Source organism: Theropithecus gelada, chromosome 15 (genome assembly GCF_003255815.1).
Source record: "Theropithecus gelada isolate Dixy chromosome 15, Tgel_1.0, whole genome shotgun sequence".
Lineage (NCBI taxonomy): Eukaryota > Metazoa > Chordata > Mammalia > Primates > Cercopithecidae > Theropithecus > Theropithecus gelada.
The window spans coordinates 66,965,584-66,990,025 of NC_037683.1; the positions used below are offsets into that span (position 1 = coordinate 66,965,584).

General features: G+C 39.9%; 1 protein-coding gene across 1 annotated transcript in view; it reads left to right on the plus strand.

The window, feature by feature from the left end:
• Positions 1-12,345: 12,345 nt before the first annotated feature.
• The window catches only part of ZDHHC21 (zinc finger DHHC-type containing 21), a 70,079-nt gene continuing 57,982 nt past the window's right edge, over positions 12,346-24,442 (plus strand). Inside the window, exons 1-3 of the mRNA XM_025360472.1 lie at positions 12,346-12,591; positions 15,357-15,405; positions 21,369-21,498. The gene's annotated coding sequence lies outside the window, so the exon portion shown is untranslated. The remainder of the gene's footprint in view (positions 12,592-15,356; positions 15,406-21,368; positions 21,499-24,442) is intronic.

Sequence of the window (24,442 nt, forward strand, 5' to 3'; positions counted from 1 at the left end):
TTCTGAAAGACAGCATTGCTGGTACATTATCCTTGACTGGCAGGTTTTTTTCTCCTTCAGTAATTTGAATATATCACCCTACCCTTTCTTTGCCTGTAAGATTTCTGCTGAGAAGTCTCTGCTGGCTATCTTGGAACACTCTTATATGTCATTTGCATCTTTTCTCTTTCTGCTCTTAAGATCCTCTCTTTGTTTCAGATTTTGACAGTATGATTTTAATTTGATTATAATATGTCTTAGGGTATTCTTATTTTGATTGAATCTGATCAGAAACCTTTGATCTTCCTGTACCTGGATATATTTCTCCAGATTTGGGAAGTTTACTTCTATGATATTTTTAAACAAGTTTTCAGCTCTTTTATCTTACTCTTCTTCTTTAGTTGCTTTGACTAGAACAGTTGCTGTTTTGATGTCCCATAAATCCCATAAGCTTTTTCCATTCCATTTTATTCTTTTTCTCCTGGAACTGCATAATTTCAAGTACTCTGTCTTAGAGTTCACAGACTCTTTCTTCTGCTTGATCAAGTCTATGACCTATTGCTCTCTATTGAATTTTTCATTTCATTCATTGTATTTTTCACTCCTAGGATTTTGTTTGAATCTTTAAAATTATTTTAGTCTTTGTATTACATTTTTCATTCTGGTCACTGGTTTTCCTCACTTCATTGCATTGATTCTCTGTTTCTTGAAGTTTGCTGAGCTTCCTTAAAATGATAATTTTGAATTATTTGTCAAGCAGTTTATGCATTTCCATTTCTTTAGAGTCAGTTATTGACCCTTTATTTTGTTCATTTGGTGATGTCATGTTTTCCTGATTATTATTATTTTTCTTTTGAGATGGAGTTTTGTTCTTGTCATCCAGGCAGGAGTTCAGTGGCATGATCTCGGCTCATTGCAACCTCTGCCTCCCCAGTTCAAGTGATTCTCCCGCCTCAGCCTCCCAAGTAGCTGTGATTACAGCCGTCAGCCACCATGCCCAGCTAATTTTTGTATTTTTAGTGCAGACAGGGTTTTACCATGTTGGCCAGTCTGGTCATGAACTCCTGACCTCAGGTGATCCCCATGCCTTGACCTCCCAAAGTGTTGGGATTGCAGGCATGAGCCACTGCATCCAGCCTTTTCTTGATTATTCTTATTCCTTGTAGTCGTGTGTTGATGTCTTTGCATTTGAAGAAGTATGTGCTTATTATAGTCTTCACAAACTAACTTTTTCTGAGAAAGTTTTGCAGCAGGCACACAGAAGCCTGGTGCACCACAAATACCAGAAGCCCAGGACAGATGCAGCTGGCATAGCACTGAGAAACCCCAGGCTTCTGGCCTGACAGAAGCCCAGGGGTCCCACTATGGCTGGTTCAGCTTTGCCTGAAGCCTGGGGCCTGCTGTGGTTGGTGTAGTGCTGAGGCATACCAGAAGCCTGAGGACACTGAGGACTCCCTGCTGCTGAGAGCTGTATGGAGCCCAGAACCACTAAAGTTGGCCTGATGGTGATAAAGAGATTGAGTTCACCATGCCAGCCTGAAATCTGGGGTAGTATAGACCTGACTGGTGCTGAGACTCATTCTGCAGGGTAATTGTGTAAAAGACTGTGGGGGAGTTTTCATGGTACTGAATTTCACAATAGTGGGCCCAGTGTTGGGGCCCAAGAGAATGTCCTAAGTTCACTTCCCTCTCTATCCCCTAAGTGGACAGTGTCTGTCTCTGTGCTATGCTGCTTGGAGTTGGGAAGGGGTGACACAGGTAATGTAAAACTCTCCCTTCTGCCCTCTTCAATGCATCTTTTCTTATTTTTGTGCTACATCCAGGCACTGTGATCTCTCATCTGTTTTTCTTAGCCCTTGTGAAGGTATTTTTGCATGTGGGTAGTTGTTCAAATTGATATCTCTGTTGGGGGACAATCACTGGAGAGTACTACTCTACCATCTTGCTCCATCCTTCTTCTAAGTTGCACTTTTTATCACGTAGTCATTACACTTATTCTTCCATCAGTATTTAGCATTATAATTCAATAATTTTCCACTATTACTGGCCCTAAAACTTACTTCAGGCACTTACTGGCAATGCCTCTTTCTGGGTCCCATACCCAAGGATGCAGATTAAGTGGGTTTGGGGGTATGCTCAGATATCTAAGTTTTTTTCACTTTTTAATTATGAAGATTTTAAAACAAAGCTGAAAAAAAGTACCAAAAATACTTCTGTACATTCTACCTTAATTCAACAATTTGTTGGCATTTTGTCATATTTGCTTTATATCTCAACTTGTATGAATGAGTGTATATGTGTATTCACTACATATTTTTGTATTGTTTGAACATGTGAAAGTAAATTTTAAATTTCAAATATCAAGACACTTCCACCTTTTTTTTTTTTTTTTTTTTAGACAGAGTCTTGCACTGTTACCTGGGCTGGAGGGCAATGGTGCGATCTCGGCTCACTGCAACCTCTGCCTCCTGGGTTCAAGTGATTCTCCTGCCTCAGCCTCCCGAGTAGCTGTGATTACAGGCACCTGCCACCACGCCCGGCTAATTTTTTGTATTTTTTTTAGTAGAGAGGGGGTTTCACTATGTTGGCTAGGCTGTTTTCAAACTCCTGACCTCATGATCTGCCTGCCTCAGCCTCCCAAAGTGCTGGGATTACAGGCATGAGCCACCGCGTGTGGCCGACACTGCCACTTTAATACTCCAGCAAGCACCTCCTAAGAATATCTTCCTATATAATAAGAATACTATAATCATTCCTAAGATAATCAACAATATTTCCAAAATATCATCTATATTTTGCATTTTAACAGAAGATTCTGGACCCAGTTGTCTCTCTCTCTCAAGTACAATGGTACAAGTTTCAGACATTATGACAGACCAATGGGGAAGATTTTGGGGGAGCAAGCAGTAAGTCTTATGAGACAACCCAAATAAGCCTCAGGTTAGCTCTGGGTTGACTTCACAAAGTTCATCAGACAAGTGTCCTGTCTTGCCAGAATGGCCACTGCACTTGACACACAGTCTAAGCTAAGACAGATAGGTCATGTGGCTCCTAGGAGCCACTCCTACACACTGATTTCAACTATAAGACAGGGGAAACACTCTTTCCTGCCCTAGGAAAATTCAAAGAAAATACTCCTGCCCTCATTTTTAGAATAAAAAGTTGACTGGTGAATGTATAAAAAGGCATCTATATAATTAACTATATACCCTGGTTTAAGTTGGCTTCCATGTAAATGATCAGTCAAATTACTCCCTTCTGTGATTAAAGAGTTAAGATTGTGGCCCAGCATCATGCTCCAGGGCAGTTGTAAGAAATAGAGATCATGGGTGTTGTAGTGTGATAATTTTGCACGCTCTCTAATATTGTCTTCATAAAATAGCATCAGCTGCTGCTGCATACGGTATAACTTTAATATGCTCTTTTAATATTTACAGTGTGCCTATAAAAGATTTCATGATGACAGCTGGTGGTTCCCATGGTAATTAATAAATGACGGTACTACTGTGATCAGATGGTTTCAGGAAAGAGTCTCTCAGAATGCTGGCTTTCACAAATCCAGTCCTGGGTATGATTTCTGGGGCAGGGTTTTCTAAACCTGAGGTTGACCCCATGTCATTATTTGCCTATGTGGTTTTGTAGAGTTTTATCTCCAGGTTCTTCCCAAACAGCAAAAAGTGGGAAAGAAGACGGAGGAGTGAGAAGGTTGCCTGCTAGAGCAGATAAGAGTTTGGAAGTGACTTTTTGTTTTTGTAATGCAGTTGTAGTGAAACTTACTCCTTGACAAAGAATATGTACATATGTGTGAGTTTGGTAGGTATTGCTATCCGAAGCAGTATAGGTAGTTAATAAATCCCACATGTGGTCAGTGTCTTCTAAGTAGTTGGTCAATCTTTTACCATTGATTCCACTGAATTCCTTCATAGTGTTTGCTTGCCCCAGGCTATTCATCACCACACTTTGAGACCGTATTGCCTATGGAATTTTCTCAGGCATCTCTATTTCCTGTTGCATCCACGTGAACCACATTTTTATCAGCTAAGGCTGAGGCTTCCCACAATGTGTCAAAAGGTGAAATTCCAGATGGCCTAAATTTTCCCATTTATTAGCTGTAGGTACAATGAACTCAAAGCAGGTCTGTTGAATTATTATAGTACATTTGTAAACCAACAAAAGTTAATTCTATAAAGTGTTTTAGAGCCATAAGATATAACAGAAAGTATTATTTTTTTTATTACTTTTGATACCAGGATTTTCCTTGAAGGACTTGGAGATTCATTTCTGTATTCAACATTCTCTTCACCTCAGGGAAGTAAAGAAGTACCGTCTCCTTCTGCCTTTTCATCTCCTTTCCCAGAGCTCAGCACTCTCCTCTTTCCTTTCATTTTCTGAGAGCTCAGCACTTCCCATTCTATGTCCACATATAGCTGACGGTAGCCATTAAATTTAAACTCTCAGCTTTCCTCTTCACTCCTTCAAAACCTCCCACTTGGGTACTCTCTGGCTCTTCTTTTGCTTCTGACTTTGGAGATTAAGTAGCTATTCTCCTAGCAAAGGGAATCCTCTTATTTGGACTCTTGATTCTACTGGTGCTCTTGCCTCATACTTTAACTCTTAATTCTAACTTGTCTTTCTTCTATTTTTATGATCTTATCTTAGACATAACTCACGCTTCCTCATCCTGAAACACAAACAGGAGACAAACCATTAACTCATTTCAAAACCAGCTATGCCTACTGTCTCTATTTCTAAATAATCTCTCTTCTCAGTTTAATTACCTAGTTATTAAAAATCTACTCTTGAGTTTTCCAGGAAAATCCTAGTCACTAAATCTAATGGTCTTTCTTCATGCCTTATGATCAACCTTTCTTCAGACTTTCGGATCCCTGACCATCCCCCTGCCTGTCCTCCACCAATTCCCTCCCCTCCCTGGACTTTTGCAAACCGTTCAGTATCAAAGACCAGATATAGATCCCTCCTCCAAGGGCCTGCCAACCACTCTCATTCTTCCTTTGTACTTTTTAGTTTCATTGTGTATTAATTCAACCAAACTACTGAACATCTATAATGGACATAGCATTCTGGGAAAAATGGAAAGACAAACACAAGTAAGACTGGATCTGTTCTTTCATGGAGCTTACTGTCTTCTGGGGAATATTTATACGCAAACAGATCATTACAGCGTGGTAAGATCTGTGATAGATGAGTCAAGAGAATACCGTGGAAGCCCAACAGAAGGTGCCTAACTTAGTCTGGTTGTTCAGCAGTAAGAGACTACCAGAGATCTGAAAGAGGAGTACAGAGTTAGCAGCAGAGAGGCAGGGAAAATGATGGGCCGGCCAGCAAGCAGTTCAGTGCTACTGTAACACACATTGGAAGGAAAGGCAGAGGAAGGAGTTGAGAGATGGCAGCAGAGATGAGACTGAAGAGGTCAGATCGTTAAGGAACTTTTACGCCATGCTAAGATTTCATTTTACAATAAAGACATGGGCAGAGTGATGAGAGTGGTTAGCTTTGCTTTTATGGAAGAGTTCATGAGTGATATTGTGCAAAATGGATGGGGTGGGGGCAAGATTAGAGATAGGATGACTACTGCTGTAGTACAGGTGAAAAATAATGACAACCTGAACTCAGTGCTGTAGGAATGCAAAGAAATGAATGGCTTCGAAGGATCTCGTGGAAGTGAAATTGATCGAGTTTGATGACTGGGTGTGAATGGATTGAGAGGGAGGAGACAGATGTTCTTAGTTTCCAAGCTTAGACAACAGATGTTTCTGAAATTGCAATACTAGGGGGAGAAATAGAGCTGGGGTGGTAGTGAAATTGGTTTTTGGACACATTGAGTCTGAAGGTCTGTGGAAACATTCTTCTGGGACCTGCCATAACTGAGATTTTCTCTTTGCTTTGGAATAGGGCTCTTTTGAATTTTAAAATGCCAATGAGGTAAAAATTTGTGAGACAGCAAGAGATAAAAGCCAGTGAAAGGCCTTTATATACTCTTATTTCTTATCCAAAGCCATGTGCAAATCATATTTAGATGTTACCCACCACTGGCTTCAGCTTTCCACCTGAAGGTAACTGTCATAACAGTTACTGAGTCATTTCTCATGCCAGATTCAGGTCTAAATGCTTGATGTATATTGATTCCTTTGATCTTCCTACGATCTAATATGATGACTATTATTATCCATTTGTTTTTACAGATGAGGAAATGAAGGCATCAGTAATTAAGTAACACATACTTAGTAGTGTTAGAGTCAGGGAACAAAACTAGGCAGTCTCCCTCCACTATATCCTTCTCCATTCTGAGGTGAAGAGTTTCCAATCATTCACAAAGCAGGAATTCACAAACTCTGATTCATGGGGACCAAATATGGGCTGCTGCTCGTTTTTGTAAATAAAATGTTATTGCATGGCCATGTTCATTCATTTACATAGTGTCTATGGCTATTTGGCAATCCATTGACGGAACTGAATAATTGCAAAAAAGACTAGACCACAAAGCTAAAACTATATCTGGCCGGGCGTGGTGGCTCATGCCTATAATCCCAGCACTTTGGGAGGCCGAGGCAGGGGGATCACCTGAGGTCAGGAGTTCAAGACCAGCCTGACTAACATGGTGAAACCCCGTCTCCATAGAAAATACAAAAATCAGCCAGGTGTGGTGGTGCACGCCTGTAGTCCCAGCTACTCGGGAAGCTGAGGCAGGAGAATCACTTGAACCTGGTAGGTGGAGGTTGCAGTGAGCTGAGATCACACCATTGCACTCTAGCCTGAGCAACAGAGACTCCATCTCAAAAACAGCCTGGGCAACAGAGACTCCATCTCAAAAACAAACAAGCAAACAAAACTGTATCTGATCCTTTAAAGAATGCATGGGAAGTGCCCTAGACCCCCAATTTGTCATTTTTCCCTTCATGTATGGGAGTGAACAAGGGTAGATGTATGACCTTTGGTCTTATAGCCAAATCTCTGCAGAGACGTCCCTGATAACTTCTCAGTCAAGGCAGAAACTTCTGATCTTTTTTTTTTTTTCTTTTAAATCATTTACTCTTCCTATGGCAGAAATTGTGGACCAATGACAAAATCATTTACAACTTCCTTTGCTTTATGTGGGGTACAAAGTGACAATTTTCTGGCTAAGTTATTAACAAAGACATATTATATATATACATATATATTTGAGGGGCAAAGACATTAAAAATAAAAGGGTCACTATCCAAGAGATTAGTAGATATTTTTTATTCTCCTTGCAAACAAACAAGAAGTAGTCTCTTAGAGGAAGGAAGACAGAGAACCTTAACCTGACATGTGTAAGAACAACAGTACTCTCTTTTATTTTTCATGACTGGTCCTACAGGCTTTGCACCCATTTGAGCCCTCATAACAAGTGTGTAATAGGGCTTCTAGAATTTATGGCTCTGGAGCCCAATAGAGTGCAGGGCTGGATATATTGACTTGGAAGTAATCGAAACATAGATTCTTGAATCATTTACTTCTCTATCTGATCCTTAAAGGTACTGTAGTTGTTTCTGCCCTTCGCTCTCTTCCCGTACTACATCCCACTTCTTGGTGACCAGATCCACTCTTACATTCTCGATTGTTCCTGCTGGCAGAGATTCCCTGAAGCCATATTGCAATCTTGAACTTGCTTCCCTAGTTCAGCCATAGACGCCCACTTTATCTATTGCTAGGACATTTGTTTCCTTTTTGCTATTTTCTTTATAATGAACTCTCCCAACAAAAATCTCACCCAGTCTCTGTCCTTCATGCAAAGAGGTTGGCACCATCAAAATTGTCCTACTTTTAATATGTTATTTACGTTTTGATAGGGAAGGACTTTTAAAATAATTTTTCTAGACCCATTTTACTTCCCTATGAACTTGGGGCTCTGTTCATTTTATTTACTTAAATTAAGCTGTTGTAAATGGACTCCACTCACAATGTTTTTTTTCTTAGAAAGCACCTGTTTCCTCTGCTTTCTACATCAATCCATATTTTTTCAAAAGATGAGGGATGAGGATGACCTATCAAAGCATTGCTTCCTCCCATATTGGAAGAGTCCCTGTGTGAACTTATGAGCCTTATTACTTGAAATGGAAGCTACTTTATTGTGCTATTGACACGGAAAGGGAGACTCTTTCTTGACTATGAGTCCTGGGGAGTGGAAAACTTTCATCATCAAATGGGTCGTCAAAACCTAGAGGATTACACCTGTAGCCTGACAAATTCAGATTTATTTCCTTGCAGGGAGAGATGTCACTCCTAGGCAAGAGGGAGGAAGGAGGCATCTTTTGTAAATTGAGCTTCCATTGAAGAATTCTGAAAAGCATCTAAGGGAAGCAGGAATCCATTTTGGATTGGTTGTTTTGAGGTGGAATTAGGAAAAGAGAGATTTAACCAGGATTGGATGCTGTCATGAGGGAATGATGGCTGAGCAATTGGGTATCTCTAGTAATAAATGAAAATAGCCAGCAATCGGGGGGCATCACTGGTAAGAAGTCAGCAATCACCTAAAGAGGGGATCATTATGGCACTTTATAACTGCTGCGTGACTTTGGCAGAAAGTGTTTCCTGCTAATTTTGCAGCTGGCTTTATCTGTGTCTGTCCTCCCTGTCTGATTAGTGGCAGGGCTTCTTTTCGCTTTTCAGTCCAAATTGATTCTCACTCTTTTAATCCAACAGAGATTTTAACTCTTTCACCATCCTGGACTCAACTCATCAGAACATTCACTAGGATGCATTTCCCCACTAGCACTTAACCAAGTGTAAGAATCTCAGGTCCATCGTGATTTAATGGAGTAGAAACTTCTAGAGCCAACATCAAACAATCCAAAGTTGAGGCAAAGCAATGTGGCCTCACTAACAGGTTCCAATGTAGAATATTTAGAACTTTTCCAGATGCCCCGCTACTCTGCCTTTTGATAATGCCACTACCCTCACTAATCGTCTTTTCCAGCTTGGAGTGGGTCACTACCTTTCGCCAAAAGCCTAAGGGCTCTTCATTGGGGATAGCATTGTTTTTGAGGCTCACCATACTTGGAATCTGTTCTACCTTTCCAGCCCTCTCTCTTTCCATGTATCCTACCTTTGAGCCACACCAGAGGGATTTTTGTACTTTCATTTCTCTATGTTTTTGCTTACACTTTCCTCTCTCCTGAAATTTCTTTCCTTCCTTTCTCCCAGTCAAAATCCTAATCTCACTTCCCTAATACAAGAACCATTCTCCAAGAAGCCACCCTTGAACCATTCCATTGAAATTACTAGTTTCTTCATTAGCACTTCCATAAAACTTTCTTTGCAACTCTGTTTAGCATTGCTATCGTTTTTTCTCCTAAGCACACAGTGGTTTTTGTTTGTTTGTTTGTTTTTCAGTTTTCCTTGATATTTGGGGGGAAAAAAGCTTATTTTACCTACTCTCTACATTCTAGGGATATTTCTTAGCCTGAAGTTCCTAGCTTCACTTGGATCCTTTGGAGGCGTAGGAAGGTGGGGCAACTTGTGAAACTTCATATATATAAATATGTATGTTCCTGTGTGTGTGTGTGTGTGTGTGTGTGTATATATATATATTTATATATATTTGTGTATGTGTGTGTGTGTACTTTGCTGGGGTCCACAACTTTCACAGATACTCAAAGAGATGTGTAACCTAAAAGAGGTTAAGAACAACTTTTAGAATATTAGATTGTTGTGGCACAGGCACTCTGCCACTCAAACAGATGGGAGAGACAACCATAGGCAACCAAGAAATCATGACTGTGCATCAAATGTGGGTGCTTAAGGCATGGTACCCAGCTGGGCAGGTGGAGAACGCCATCCATCCAAAGCTGCCAAGGGCTATTAGCCAGTACTGATTAAACTCTGGACTGCACTGACTTTTGGAAATTGCACTAAAATCCAGATCCTCCCTAGTCATGGCACAGAAGCACAGGAGTTGGCTGTGTTTACTTTCATAAATGCCCTGACTATGCCTTTGTTAGAAGCTTGGTTGGCAGTGGCAGCAATACTACTTGTCCTTGTCTACTTGTTCTACTTCCAGATAAATATTAATTTGATTAATAATCACATTTCAGTTTGTCACAGGCCCCATAAAGTAGATTAGAATTCTGGAGGGAAAAAATATGATACATCTAAACCGTCCTTCCATAATATACCCAGTAAATAGAAAATCTCTTCAAAAGATTAAATGACACATCTCCTTCACTCCCTTATTGCTACCCAGGTGCCTGAATATATGGGTTGCAATACAACAGCATCAATGTTTAGCATGAATGATAGAACCAAATGACTTGACCTTCAGTGTAAGGGATAGGCAGGCCTTTGATTATACTTACGAAATGCCCATGCTAAAAAGGTTCATGTTTTTGAGGATGTTTCTCCTGCCTCTTCTCTCCTATTCCCTTCCTTAAAAGTTCTCTGTGGAACTGATTTGGCTAATAAAAGACAGGTTAACTTACTTTAAAAAGGGATTGAAAAATCCATGCACTTCCAATTGTCATGTGCATTCATGGACCTGTCAGCTAATTCTTACTTTGGCAATTTTGAGATCACTTGTCACAAATTATTCCCTTCTCACAGGGCTATCTGAAGAGAAAGCAAAACAACATGCAATTCAGGTAGCTGGATTCAGGTGGGGGTGATTTCACTTTTAATATGTATTTGGGTAACTGGATTCGGGTGGGGGGTGTCTACATTTAATATGCAATCAGGTAGCTGGATCCGGTGGGGGGGATTCCACATTTAATATGCAATCAGGTAGGTGGAATTGGGTGGGGGGATTCCACATTTCCTCTTCCTTCAAAGTGATTCTTTATATGTAATATCTGCTTCTTCTCAAACAAAGTTACAAAAATCCTACTACATCAAATGATTTATGAAAAATAAAGGTAATTCTATCAAAAGCAATTGTGACTAGTCTTTCAACCTAGCTATGCATATATGGGGGAGTGTATTTGTTAACCTGAAAGGCAATAAAACCTGTTTATGGGTAAATCAGTTCCTACCACTGGGTTCTTTTGGGGATATCTAGTAATCTAGGTCAGTAATTCTAAAACTTGAGTGTGTATTAGGATCACCTAAAAGGCTTGTTAGATCACGGATTGCTGGGCTACACCTAAACAGTTTCTACTACAGTAGATCTGGGGTGGGGCAAGAGAATACGGATTTCTCACAAGTTGCCAGGTGACGCTGATGCTGCTGGTCTAGGGATCCCACTTTGATAACCACTGACCAAAGTCTTTAAGGTCACAAGGTGTTTGTAATTAGTTCAGAAACCAGGACATAACATGTTTAAAACTCCTTAGCAATACAAGGCAATATGAGGCCCCAAACAAGCAACCATGTGTGCTCTACAAGCACAGTGGTGAGAGAACTCTGGGTAGGCAAGATTTCCACTCTCAAATCTGGATAGGGTTAAGATCATCAGAGAGCAGGGCATGCTAGAATGGGGAAATGAACCAAATTAGTTGGAGCTAAGACTGGAGAGGTAGGTAGGGATGTGTCTGTGGAGGACTTTTAATCACATAAGGAGTACAGATTTTATACAACAGGTAGTATTTCTTCCACCAACACACTATCTCCTCCTGTGGCACGTGGGCACAAAGATCTAGCTCCACATTACTGCAGACGGTTTAACCTTCCCCAAACACCGTTCGGCTGGGGTGAGGTGGGAACGTTAGCAAATCTCTGGCGTTTGATGAAGATACTAAGTTAGACTGAGAGGTGGATTACTTGCATCGCTGAGTCCAAAAGTTGCCGGCTTTTGCAGGGATGGGAAAGCAGGAAACTTTTGGAGGTCTCCCAAAATATAAGAAAAGATTGTTTGGGTGTGGATTTAGGTTGAGGACAGGAACAGGAAATATCCTGGGATGTCTGAGGCAACCCAATAGAGGGTCTGAAGCGTACGAGACCATGTAATACAGTGCAATGCTTTTCCATCTTTACGGTGCACCTCTTAGGAGTCACCTGGTGACCTTGCTGAAGTGCAGGTACTGCTTCAGCAGGCCTGAAATTGTGCATTTCTAAGATTGTGAGTTCCCAGAGGATGCTGATGCTGCAGACCGCGCTTTGAAGCAAGGTACCATGGGACATCCAGAACGCCTGCGGCGAGAGAGGCCTGCTGGCCACATCCCCTGAAGAAGGCAGGATACATGCAATCTTCTAAGCTAAAGTCCCCGTCCTGTCTCTCGGGAGAGGTGAGCAGTGAGGATATGGGGACAATGAGAAGGACGGCTCAAGCAGGGCTGGGGAGGGGCAGAGGTGCCCAGGCGCGCCAGGTGCAAGCGCTCAGGAGAGTGCGGTCGAACTGGGCCCGCGGTTCTGGGGCCGCGGCGCGATTGCAGGAGTTTCGGCCCTCAGCGGCTCCCATCGCGGCTCCCGGGAGCGAAGCGAGACGGCGACGGCTGCAGTCGTCCCTCCCCACGCGGGCGCGCGGGCATGCGGACACCCACTCGGCCGGTCCAGGCTCTCAGGCTCCCGGAAGCGGAAGGGAAGAGCGGCCCGGCCTGGGCGGCGGCGCCGGAGGAGGCGGAGGTGGCGCGACAGGAGGAGGGGAAAGAGCTGCTGGCGGCCGCGAGAGCTGCGGCGGCGAGAGGCGAGCCAGCCGCGACGGTGAGTGTGCAGGCGCTGGGGCGAAGCGGCCGCCCCCACCCCCGGCCCCCGCTGCGCCGCGCCGGGCCGCCCTCACCTGTCCCTGCACGCCCCCTGCACCTGCTCTGCTTGGAACCCCGGGGCTTCTCGGTGCCTCCCCGCCCCAGGCCTGGCCTTTCTCAGAGCGTCTTCTGCTAGAGATGCAGCCACCTGCTAAGTGCCCGTCCCTCAAACTGGCGGTGGGGGGTTCCTGCTGTAGTTGAGATGGTGTTGGCTAGTTATTATTTATTTTTAAAAAATTTATATCCTGAGTTTCTCGCTTGTAAACTACAGTTTCTGTCTCCGCACCCCCGTCTGGAGACCTACACTGGGATCCCTGGTTTCTCTGTGCTATTCCAGAGCTATTCATTCATTCCAGACTTCTGGTGTGAAGCTGCAGGGAGGACAAACAGTTTGCTCCTTTATTGACCTTCTCATTCCTCTTCTCTCGATCCAAAGAGATTTTCGGGAAAATGGCTTACGAATGGCAGCAGTTTGCACTTGTTACTGTTCACTATAGTAGGTCGCTGGATTATAACTGCAGAGTCCATTTAAGTTATGGTCTTTTTCAAGCTATATGTGGGTCACATTTTAAGATCCCTTGAGAGTCAGGGTGGTTGTCTGTATTATCAGGTTGAGAGGACATGACCAATTATTACTTTAAAATATTGCAATATAGCATTCCCTGAAAGTACAAGAGAAAAAAAAATCAAGGTCATTGTGGGCGGGTCATAAATTATATTGTAAAGTTACAGTCCAAAGACGACCAACGATAATTAAGTGCAATTTAAAAAGATGTGTTAAATAGGTCCTCAGCCTACTGTGCTAATATGTGCGCTTTTAAAAATTCACTGCCTTCCTTGTGGTAAGAATGATATTAATAACAGTCACCATTTGATGACTACTTAGTATGTGCCGTTCCTGGATTAAAAGGCTTTTGGTGTAATATAAAATTCTTCCAACTCTTTAGATGTTACTTATTTTAAAGATAAAATTCAGAGAGATGCTCTATTTTTCCTTAGTTGTGCCATCTCTTAAAAGCAAAAAGATGTTTGAAGAATTGAGATGAGATATCAATTGGAAAGAAAACCAAATGAGATTTGGTGTCATGAAAAGAAAAACTAGATTCTAGTCCCATTTCTGTCACTATCCAGCTGTGGGGTCATGGGTAGGGCAATGACCCATGTTATTTTCTGTATATCATCATAAATTCTTTAAGGCTCATTTTAGCTTTTCCATGCTTGGAAAATGTTATGTTTTTAAATAATATAAGACCCTTTAACGTGTTGAAGGTACATTAAAAACATATACGATGTATTAGTAAAATTGTTTCTAAATACAAGTTAAAATGTATAGTTCCATAATTGTTTTGGTGTAGTACTCTTCCAGAATTCATCATTTTCGATGGAAACAATTCTGTTAGATCCTTTCACACTGTTGAGATTTCTGTTAACATACTTGGGAAGCTGTATTTGGAATAAATGAAATAGAACATCATTTAAAGAAAATAATGAGGACTGTGTCACTTTTGCCTATGAGGTGCTTTGTTTAATAAGATAAATCTAAGCGTTTAAAAATGCAGACACATAATCAGCCTAACAGGAAGTTCTGAGATAAGAATCAATGAATCATAACATTTGTACTTCTTATTTGCCTACTGCCTCATTTCTTTAACTCGTAATGACCGATTCAGAACCTATGGAAAAGCACATGAATAAAATAATGGTTTTATAAAATGTGACCCACATATAGCTTGAAAAAGACCATGACTTAAATGGCCTCTGCAGTTACAATCCAGGGACTTGTTATAGTGAATAGTAACAAATGCAAGCTGCTGCCATCCGTAAGCCATTTTCCCGAAAACCTCTTTGGATGGAGAGGAAAAGAGTGAGAAGGTCAATAAAGGAGCAAACTGTTTGTCCTCCTGCTAGTCTTATTATATAGTGGTTTAGTGAAGAAGCTGCTTGAGAAGTTGAGTAATGTCTCCATGGAGCTGTTTTTCTGGAATTGTAATTGAATGTGACTCAATGAAAACTTTTTTAGCATAGGCGGTGACACAGTGGCAGTATCAGTACTACCAGGCAAAATGGGGAAGGCAAAGGAAAGGCTGCTTTTATTGCCAAGAGCTTGTTCCCTAAATTCAGTTTTATTTTATTTTAAGGAATGTAACCTTTTATGTTGTTTTAGTAAAACATTAGGGCTCAGATTCAACTTTTCACATACATTAGTTATAATAGGCAATTTAGCATCTAGTAGAATAATCAGTGCTTAAATAACTTTTATTAAAGTTTAAAATACAGGTGAAATTGTTAAAACAGTTTTTATTGTTGAAAGTGATTTGTTAAGAATTCTTGATAAGTCAGGCTAGTTTAAAAAGCACATTTTCTTAGACATGTGAATCATCACTGCTCATTGATAGCTCCCTGAACAAAAATACCTTAGTATGATGGTAGTTTGTTTGTTTCACTCTTTAGATCTAACCTGGGTAAAATTGTGACATTTTTGAAGTTTGCCTTCTGCCTTTCAAGCTGCTTTTTCCTCTGTGCTATTTCTCTCAGGGTAGATTCACCTTCTTCTCCATTTCAGAGATTCTCTTAACCTATGTGTTGCTCCTTCTACAAAAGGGCAGGTTGGGTAAAATAGGTATTTTACCATTCACTGATGAATTTTTTAAAATTCTAATGTAAAATGCTCAAGTGTGATATCAACCAGGCTTCTGATTTTAAGCTTTTTATCTGTAATTACAGAATGAAGAACTTTTTCACTTACTGCAGGATTTTCAGCTTCAGCAAGCAGGTGAGGAGAGATTTTTCTTATGGTGTTAGTGTTCTTAAATCATGCCTGCTTTGGTAAAGCCTGGTGTGAAGGAAATCTAATTTAGTCTCCTACCCCCCACCCCACCCAATCTCTCTTGGTGCAGTGGGTACTAAAAGGTAAGTAGCAGGCTTCCCCTTCCTTCTTGGAAGAACATACTTGATTCATATCCAGGAAAAGCCTGGGCCTCTTCATTTCTGACTTTTACTGTATCTGACGGTTTTTCCTTATGCTGATTTTGGAACAAAAGTTATCTGTTTTTCATCCCTGTCCCTATCCTGCAATTAATCTTGCCCTTTCAGTCCCTTTTCCCACTCCTATCTCCCTAAATGAAAACTCCCACAGAGACATTTTGTACTGACTGAAACAACATTTGGTGGTCTTTAATTCATATCGCCCCACACCTCCCAAGCTATTTTTACTTTTTGTTAGAAGATTCTAATGAAGTGAGCTTGAGCTGGGGAGAATGGAGACCGAGGCTGCAGTGAGCCCTGATTGCAGCACTCCAGTCTGGACAACATAGTGAGACCCTGTCTCAAACACACATAAAAAACAGTGCCCCAGTTACCTACTTTCTCTAAAGTTAAAGCAAGTTAATGCAAGTAGGGAAAAATAAAGGTAAATGCCTGTATTAGCAGTACTAATACTACTAGTACTAGTACTGCTAGTACAGGATAGTGTTACCAGTATTAATAATAACTTCAGTGTAGTACTACTAATACAGTCATTTGTATTTATTTTTTACTCATGAGACTGGTAAACACAAAAGCAAATTTATGAGAAGAGCAACAGCTTATGCTCAGTTTTGCCCAGAATGTAATTTAAAAACTTAGTCTACAGAGTAGAGTCTTGAAACTATTGATGGTGCATGCACGTATGTTATGCTTTGACACTTTGTCCACCCACATTTTTACAGTCTTCCTGGAAAACTCAGCAATTGATTCAGAATCCCTGCTTGCATTGTACTTTCTTTATTAGCTTCTGAAATCAAGTACTGATTTTCTTTCACACTTTATTTCTTTGCTCACCAGTCCTGCTTTTACTTGAAAGTGATTTACTTTAGGGGCTTTAATTCAGTCATTCTATTTTTTTTTTTAGATGGGGTCTTGCTCTGCTGCCCAGGCCGTAGTGCACTGGGGCAATCTCAGCTCACTGCAAGCTCCTCCTCCCAGGTTCACGCCATTCTTCTGCCTCAGCCTCCTGAGTAGCTGGGACTACAGGCGCCCACTACCACACCTGGCTAATTTTTGTATTTTTAGTAGAGACAGAGTTTCACCGTGTTAGCCAGGATAGTCTCGATCTCCTGACCTCGTGATCTGCCCACCTCGACCTTCTAAAGTGCTGGGATTACAGGCGTGAGCCACCGTGCCCGGCCTAGTTCAGTCATTCTATTTTAGATCAAATCTCTATTTTTGGTTTTCTGCTTAAGGAACCCCCCCACCAGCCAATATGTAGAAATACAGCTTCAGCTAGTGTAATACTAGCTGAAGGGCTCTCATATTTGAAGTTTTTTTTAACTTGTTCAGACTTTAGAAAAGTAGATAATGGGGCATATTTTGTTGTTCTTGTGCTTGTTTTGTTTTTTGTTTGAGACAGAGTCTCACTGTTGCCCAGGCTGGAGTGCAGTGTAGTCAGAGCTCACTGCAACCTTGGTCTCCATCTCCCTGGCTTAAGCGATCCTCCCACTTCAGCCTCCCAATAAGCTGGGACTACAGACGAGTGCCCCTACACCCGGCTGGTTTTCTGTTTGTTCGTTTTTTGTTGTTGTTGTTGTTTTTGAGACAGAGTCTTGCTCTGTCTCCCAGGCTAGAGTGCAGTGGGGCAATCTCAGTTCGCTGCAAGCTCTGCCTCCGGGGTTCAAGTCTCAGCCTACCGAGTCGCTGGAATTACAGGTACCTGCCATCACATCTGGCTGATTTTTGTATTTTTAGTAGAGATGGGGTTTCACCGTGTTGGCCAGGTTAGTCTTGAACTCCTGACCTCAGGTGATCCACCCGCCTCGGCCTCCCAAAGTGCTGGGATTACAGGCATGAGCCACTGCTGTTTGTTTTTTAACTAGAGACTAGGTCTGGCTATGTTGCCCAGGCTGCTCTGGATCTCCTTAGCTCAAGCAATCCTACGCAACTCACCTCCCAAGTGTTATGATTTCAGGCAAGAGCAGGCCCTGGGGTATTGTTAAACCGTTTCATTACTTTTAATGATGGGGACCCAGAAACATTGTTTCATTCTGGAGTTTGTAAAACTAGAAGTAAAACTTATCTTTCACTTTCCCTTTCTCTCCTCTCTCCTTCACTCCCCTGTAAAGTTAGCATTTTGGAGGTGCTGCTTTGCCAGGCAATTTCTCTTTTAAGCGTGACAGCAACTGTGTAAGTTGACATTTTTATCTCCATTTTACAGATGGTCAAACTGAGGCTTGAAAATAAACTGAAGCTTGGAAAGTGAATAAGAGACTGTGTCATAATTTCTCTTTTAACATCTGTAGAAGATTAATTTTTTAATCTGTTGATAATCAACTAAATATCTATGTGATATTTAAAAAATTGAATTCCTAATTGCCAGGGAGAGCGTGATTTTTACAGAGAATTATTTAACTGCCTACACTTGACCAGTTTTCAGAGTAGAATGATATCAGAAGTCAAAAAGTTTTATAAATATGTTTTTAGCTGTAACTGTGCTTTCTAAATTCATTGTTGGCTGTAATTAATAAGTTTAAAATTTCATATATTCATCTAATAAGCATTTTCTCTTGGCACTGTGGGAAAAAAAATTTGGTGTGTTTGAAAACTTAGCTTGTAAATTGTTGATTGTATTCTTTCAGGCATAGCAATATAAAAAATATTTAATGACATATAGTTTTGAAACTTTGGAATTGTTTTGTTATTCCGATTTTTTGGATGTTTAGGCCCAACATTACTTTTGTTTGTTTGTTTTGTTTTTGAGACAGGGCCTTGCTCTTGCACCCAGACTGGAATGCAGTGGCACGATGATCTCTGCTCACTGCGGCTTCCGCCTCCTGGGTTCAAGCTTCTAGTGATTCTCATGCCTCAGGCTCCCGAGTAGCTGGGATTACAGGCGGGCGCCACTATGCCTGGCTAGTTTTTGTATTTTTGGTAGAGACAGAGTTTCACCATGTTGGCCAGGCCAGTCTCAAACTCCTGACCTCAGATGATCTGCCCACCTTGGCCTCCCAAAGTGCTGGGGTTACAGGCATGAACCACTGTGCCTGGCCCAGCATTACTTTTATTACCACATAGATGAGATTTGATTTCTAGCGGTGGTGGTGTTTATCTAGTACTGAAACATGAATCTCATTTCAGAGTCTGCAGTGTAGCTCTGATAACTATAAATGTAAAGTAGGATTTTTCTTGATTTTAAGCCAGTGAGTGACTGGAATTTGACTCATGGGTGATTGACGTGTGCTATAACCTACTAACGTTACTGACAGAAACTACTGTTTTGCTGAAACATTAGGAAGCCACTCTCAAGTCATAGACTTAGCAGCATTATTGTTTTTGGCCATGTTTCAAAAACGTTTTGTTGTAGCACATTTAATTCTGTTTGAGTTTTTTCCTGAAAGAGTTCATTTATTTGCCATTGGGGTAGCAGCTCTTTAACTTTTTTATTTTTTTGAGATGAAGTCTCGCCCTGTTGCTCAGGCTGGAGTGCAGTGGTGCAATCTCTGCTCACTGCAACCTCTGCCTCTTGGGTTCAAGCGATTCTCGTGCCTTAACGTCGTAAGTAGTTGTGATTACAGGCACACACCACCATGCCCAGCTTATTTTTGTATTTTTGGTGACGACAGGGTTTTGCCGTGTTTGCCAGACTGATCTTGAACTCCTGACCTCAAATGATCCTCCCACCTCAGCCTCCCGAAGTGCTGGGATTACAGGCATGAGCCACTGTACCCAGCCTTTAACTTTGTAATTCTGTGTTTAGTCTCTAAAAAGCAAAGGTGCAGCCAAGGAGCCTGCTTTAGATTAGCTTAAAAAGTTAAGAGTAGAAACAAAGTTCATTTGACAATCTAACAATTATGGACCATAGAGAAGTTGACCTTGGGAGGAAATACAAGTTCCCTGCCCCCCACAAATATATAAAGGCAAAAGAAATGTAATGGTAATAATTTTGGTGTGTTTTTTACATTCTCAGTATTTAATAGTTTGCTATTGCTGTGGTAACCAGCACACTTAACACACTTGTAACTTGTCCTTTCTTTCCTGTCTTGGAGAATGGTTCCACCCTTCACCTAGATCCTAATGTGAAACTTGGGAGCCATCCTAGTCTGCCCTTTGCTCCCAATTGATCTCTAAGCCCTATCAGTTTTATTTATTTAAGTTCTCCCAGATCTGCCCTTTTTCAGTATACCTCCTGTCTTAAGTGTCACTACCCCACCCACTTACACACACACACTATTCCCCTTATCAGTTACCATTTTTGGGGTGCTTACCCCATGTGCCCTTATCATTTCTTGCCGGGTTAACAGTTGCATGTAGTCAATCTCAGTGCTTTATCAGTCCACCAAAATTCAGCCCTCAGATTGTGTCTGTTCTTCCGAAAATGCAAATTTGATCATGGCGTTTTACTGCTTAAAATCCCTGAGTGGTTTTCCACTGTGTTCAAGGTGAAATCCAAACTCATTGGCATGGTTTAACAGTGTTTTTCAATCTGAGGATCTACCTGTGGGTCATGAAATCGGTTTAGTAGGCTATGACCAGTATTATACATTTTTATTAAAGTAAAATAAATAGGTTGCAGTGGTACCCAACTGTAGTGCCAGCGGCCCAGGAGGCTGAGGCAGGAGGATTGCTTGAGCCCAGTGTGCTATGATCGCACCTGGGAATAGCCACTGCACTCCAGCGTGGGCAACATAGTCAGACCCAGTCTAAAAAAACAAAAAAAAAAAAAAAAAAAAGAAAGAATAGCAATATCAGCGTGTGTCATATGTAGTAAGGGTAAATATCACTTCATTAAACTTTTTAAGTTATTCATATATATCTGTGTGTACTAGTAATGTTATAAAATTTATTAGAGTTGGTTGTGGTCAAAAGGATGAATGTCTTACCCCATTCTATATGCAGTGATTCTTGTTATTTCAGTTTACTCAGATTTCCTTTGCCTGCTTTTATGCCTTTGCTTTTTCTGTTCTCTTGGTCTGAAGAGTCTCCATTCTTCATCTAGCAAACTCACAGGGTTTGTTGTCTTCAGGAATCTTTTCCTGATGGCTATGTACCGTAAGAAATAAATTTTGTAATATGACCTATGAACCAATATCCTTAACATATGAGGTAGCAGTCTTGTCCCCTTGCCCTCTTTCTTAACTTGTCTTACTGGTCTTGTCTGTTTGCTAGTCTGCCTCCATTGAAGATAGAGTCTTTCTTTTTCATCTATACCCTGTGTTAAAGTGTAGTATGTATAGTAGTTAAATGTTGATTGAGTTAATAAAATAGTGCATCAGTATATGTTACATACAGCACTTTACAGTATATATTTTTAAGCCTGAATTGTAGAAACTGACTTATGTTTGACTCTCTTAATGGTTTCATTACAGGAGGATTAACTGTCTTAAAACATTTTAAATTAAAACTTCCATTTTAAGCTGTTTATCTTTGTTTATGAATTGTGATTATGTACTTCTAGCAGAATCTGTTGTTATTTTGTGACTTGTGGCCAAGGAAGTGTGTAATGGAGCCCAAATACTGAACATAAAATGCTTATTTGATTTTATGGGAAGTGGGTGATTTTAAAAGAGAGACTCTTATGTATAATGGTAACCAAATGCAAATTCTGAGGGGATGGGTGGGATAAGAAAGCACAGAATCAAATGGAGTTGAATTTTTTTGTTCTTATTTCTAAATTTAAGACATTTGTAATTGGCATTTTGACAGAATATTTAGTTGCTTATCGTTTTTATCTTTGTGAGAAATCATTGTTTCTTAAACCATTAATAGGTCCTCATGGAAAACTGTTCTTGAAGAGAGATCCATTTGGTGGGATATAATTTAAAAAAATGAATCAAAAGAAAATCTCTAAATGCTGGTGCCAGAAAAATTATAGCACACCTCAGTGAATTTGCAAGTGGTAAGTTTGCTTTTGATTTTACATGGTAATGTATTTTTGAATTATGTGCCATAGTATCCTTGGAGTCTTATGCTTAGATGCACTTAATTGTCAGTTAGCAAATGTAATTACTTTATGTTTATTTAAAAGTTTTTATACTAAGTTTTAACCAAATCTGTTTTCTTAAATAAGACTTTTTCCGTAGAGAAAAATAATCTGTAAAGAATAAGTTTGGGAAACATCTTATCGTAAGTGTTACATGGCTTTACAGCAAATCCTTCCGTGCTTCATTTTTAAAAATAATTTTAAAAACATTTATTATAAGGATAATATATAGTGACAAAGAGGCCTAAATTAAACATTTTGTTTGTAAGTTTAGTATCTCTTAGGTTATCTTTATTTTTAAGTTAATTGAAAAGAATTTAGAAGTACATGGCTGTTGATAAACTTAGAAGAACATATAAATATTTGAAAGCCTTCCTTCTCACTACTCCTTTCTCAGCCCATTGAGAGCAGTTTGGTTGGTCTGTTTTCTTGCAGTCTTTTTTTCCTGCCCTTGTGCAGAAATTACTTATGCACATACACACATATTTTTTCTAACAAAAATGTTATATAAACTGTTCTATAATTTGCTTCCCCCAACACTTAATTTTGAAAAATTTCCAACAGAAGCATTGAATTTTATTGTGTAACATCTGAATACCTATCACTTAGATTCCTAACTAACATTTTAACAAATTTCAGCATGTTCATGTATCTTTTATCCATTTTGTTATTAATTTGGGGGATTCATTTCAAAGTAAATTGCAGACATCAGTATGCTTTCCCTCTACATAATTCAGTATACATATTGTTAATTAGGGCTCAGTATTGGTTTACAGTTTCTTAAAGGTAAATTTACATACCTGACATGCAACAATCTTAAGTGTACATTTGCTGAGTTTTGACAAATTCATACATCTTTGTAACTCAGACTCCATTATCAATAGAAACATACTTATTAGCACCACAGAGAGTTCCCTCATGCCTGTTTCTGGTCTGTCTCTATCCCTGTCTCTTTCCAGAAAGCCAGTTAAAGTCTCTTCCCTCTCCACTCCTAACGGATTTTGTCTATGTCACTTGTTTTATTCACTCAGCAGTATGTAGTGGGTAGTTATAGGCAGATCTAAATCTGCCTTCTTTTCTGCCTTAAAAAAAAATTGCAATAGCTTGGAAATAGTTTACACTATGGGTGTATTAGAATTTATTTGATCATTCCCTTTTCTCTACATGGACATTTAGATTGTGCCATGCTTTCGTGATTACGGAAAGTGCTATATCCTTGTACATCCTCGTATATGTATATACGGTCTCAGGAGTACTTTTGTAGGTAATAGTAAAAATAAAACTGCTGGGTAAAAGGGTTTTACTTTTTGATACATACTGCCAAATTGCCCTCCCAAGATGATTGTATCAGTTTACATGCCCACCAGTAATGTATGAGAGTGTCCTTTTTTTCTGTGCCCTCTTAACATTGGATATCATCTTTCTAAAAGTTTTTCAGTACAATACATGAAAAATGTACCTTGTTATTTATTTCACATTTTCCTAATCAGTAATGATTAGCCATTGGATTTCTTTCCCTTTGTGAATTGCTTCTTTATATATTTACATTGTATGCCTCTTGTCAGTCATGTGTTGTATTTTTTCCAGGAATGCTTTGTCTTTTAACTTTGCTTTTCATGTGTTTTGGGCTTCAGATGTGTTCATTTTTATCTGGTCAGACATGGCTGATGGGTCTTCATTGTGAAGGCCTTCCTTCTTCCAGGAATATAAAACCACTTGCTACTCGAATACTTTTCCTTTTAATGAAATTTAGAAGAAAAAGATAAATCATTGTGAACTGAAGTGCCAGGAAAAATTTCAAATGGAGAATGAGATTCAAATTGGCCTTGAAGTCTGAGTTGAATTTGGATGGAGTAAGCAGAATGGTAGGGACGTTTCAGATAGGAGGAATGACTAATGGAATATCGTCGAACAGTGGTAACAAGACCCCTTAGGCTGAGGTGAAGAGTCATATAAAACTGTAAGCATAGACATATGTGTTTGGATATATTTCTTGGTAATTATTTTGGCTAATCTTTATGATTTTCTAAAATCTGCATCTTGATGTTATAGTTTTCTGTCCATTAATAGTTTTGTCATTTTCATAGTGACTTGAGTATTCTTCTTGAGGAGAATATGTGGTGAAATAAAGTTGCCTGAAAAGGCAAAAAATGGTAGTATTCCACTGGAATAAGTTGAACATTATAAATATTTACTCAGTCTGGTTTATTAGAGTGAAGTTATAATTGTTTTTAAAGTTTGTGCTGTAGTAATTTACATCATTTAGTCCCTGTAGTCGACTATAGTTACCAGATAGCAATCTTAAAAAAAGTTGAAGTACCAGTATATCCACTAGTTACTTAATCAGAGTTTTGAGTTATGAGCTCACCATTTAATATACAAATTAGTATGTTGGAATCTCCTGGTAATGAAAGTATTTTATGAATGCTGTCCTTAAGACCAAGTAACAGCATTGTGTTCAGTTTGGTCGTTGCTCAGGATGTGTAATAGTTCCTCTTCAGCCATAAGCCACACCTGGTAGATATTAATTGAGTGGAGAGATGATCTTGCACCTCTTCCAGTTACGCATTTGTGGTTTGTCATCTGATTTGGAGCACTTGGAAGATCACTGTTTTGTGTTCTGCAACCCAATTGAGAGGATTATGTGGAGCTAAGTTTTACCAGTCAGGTATTTTAAAAAATATATTCAACATCTTATTTGTTTGTTGTTATATTTTTCTATCCTGTGCTCACTTTTCCTTAGGGATACTTGCTCTTTTAGAGATTGTCATCTATGTGTGTTTACATCCAGGAAAAATGGATATATTTTAAACTCTACTTTTCACTTTGTAATTTTTTTTTTTGTTGTGAGAGATCTCTT